General features: G+C 39.5%; 1 long non-coding RNA gene across 1 annotated transcript; it reads left to right on the plus strand.

The window, feature by feature from the left end:
• Window positions 1–1,090, plus strand: LOC120470632 (uncharacterized). The gene is made up of 3 exons (XR_016149744.1): window positions 1–666; window positions 752–803; window positions 884–1,090. It is a non-coding gene; the product is annotated as an uncharacterized LOC120470632 (long non-coding RNA).
• The last annotated feature ends 1,104 nt before the right edge of the window (window positions 1,091–2,194 follow it).

The following is a 2,194-nucleotide window of genomic DNA, read 5'->3' on the forward strand; positions in this document are numbered from 1 at the left end:
AACTTTGAGATTCAACTTTTCAAGGCTCAGCTGAGCAGCAATGCGTCGCATAGGCAACGCTGAAGCTGATGCTTCACTTATTAGAGACCCATTGATTCAATGCGTGACTCACTGATTTTATTTCGGCTTCCTTGTGTTGTGGGATGCTGACCAGCGCTGCTGCAGACGCGCATTTATGGGAAAATACCCGTGAAGAGAACGTTAAAATGATGATGCGGCAAATTTTTCGCTTCCTTTTGACACGACAAGCTTTTCACGACTTCAAAGACAGACGCAGGTAATTGCACGCGCTCTGCCGATCTCTCTCACTCACTGTCTGTGTGAAGCCTCCAAATTTACATTAAAGTGGCACACAATTGAGTAATATATTTAAATGGACTATTTTTCACGTAAAAAAGGGATAGTTCACCCAAATATTTTTTTTCTTTGGGTAAACTATCCTTTAGGATAGACATCATTAAGTTAATCAGCTGTGCCATGTCCCACTCTGAAATGTTAATGCAGCACCTGTTTGCTCATTATTTGTCATTATGTCTTTGATTATAAAAGGCATCCACAAAGTTAACAATTGTAGCAAGATGGAGAATATGTTACTTACACTATCAGACTCCCAGGGAGCAATCACATTAACCGTAAGCAAAGAAATTGCTGAGAGAATAAAGAATGGTAAGTAAAAAATATATAAAATTGGTTGCTTGATGATGTAAAAATAATGAATTTTATTTTTATTGATTGAAAATCCTTTTTATAGACAAAACATATGCAGCATATGCAACAAGTGAGATCTGCAACACAGAATCAAGGTAAGGCATTTTTCTTTTATTCATAATAACATTTAAAATAATCATGGGGATTTTTTTTATTATTGTGTTCTCTTTAGCAGATACTACCCACTGTCCAGCATCTTTGTCCCAGTGTGGCCCTTCTGTTACTCAAGTCAAGTCAAGTCACATTTATTTATATACCGCTTTTCACAATACAGATTGTATCAAAGCAGCTTCACAGTGATAACATGAAAGTAGTACAACACTGATCAATAATATTGTTAAATATTAAATAACCCCAACTGAGCAAGCCAAAGCAAGCCAAAAGCAAGGCGACAGTGGCAAGGAACCAAAACTCCATCAGATTGGATGGAGAAAAAACCTTGGGAGAACCCAGGCTCAGTCGGGGGCCAGTTCTCCTCTGGCTTACATTCATATTGTTTATATATAAATATTAAATATAAATATTGTTTATGTATAAAACGGCGCCATAACATATCGCAGGTGTTGAGTCGTCTCTTCACAGGCGCTGGTCCTCTCATCACAGGCGTTGGGGAATCCGAAATCCCCGTGAGAGGCTGGATACAAAACTGGACCTGTCGAACGCCATAACAGCAGAAAGGCAGATGGGAAATAATTAGCAGAGCTGATGTTCATAATGATTTCCATTATACGGAGTCGGTGTTAGAAAACCACTATCTCACAAACTCTCCGCAACCCAACCATACGCGCCGACCCGTTTGTCTAAAAGGCTGTCGAGCTCCACTGGTGCATTAAGCAGTTTCAGTGGCAAATGGTTCCGTATGGCATAACAGAGGACTAAAAGGTAAGCATTATGTGAATGCTTGACTAAAGAGATGCGTCTTTAATCTAGTTTTAATCTGTCTCAACTTCCCCCTTCCCGCCCAGCATCTCTGTCCCAGTTTGGCCCTTCTGTTACTCTGTCTCAGTGTCCCCCTCCAGCGATTGATAATCCAGTATCCCTTGTCAAGTGCCCTGTTGAAACTAGGAAAATAAATGTCACACAAACACACAATCCCCTTCCATGCAGTCAGAATTTCAAGAAACCCAACAAAGTATCAACTGTTTCTAATATGTATAAAGTTAACTATGTATAAATTCTATCTCTCACAATTTTAAACTACTGTTTTCATAGAATTCACACACAGGACCACGCTGCTGCTGCTTGACCTCACACAAATGCATCTGCATTTGTACTACAGAAATAAAATTGCATTTTACAAAAAGCTGGAGCGAGCCTTCAAAGAAAAAGGCTACAATATCACCAATGAAAAATTGCGCAAAAATCTTGGCAACATGATCACGACTTACAAAAGGGCTAAAGACCGGTGTCGATCAACAGGAGAGGGAAACGTTACATGGGAGTATTACAAGGTTGGTGTGCTTTTTGTATTGAAATTACTGCAAAT

This window comes from Pimephales promelas, chromosome 24 (assembly GCF_988280905.1).
Source record: "Pimephales promelas chromosome 24, fPimPro1.hap1.1, whole genome shotgun sequence".
NCBI lineage: Eukaryota > Metazoa > Chordata > Actinopteri > Cypriniformes > Leuciscidae > Pimephales > Pimephales promelas.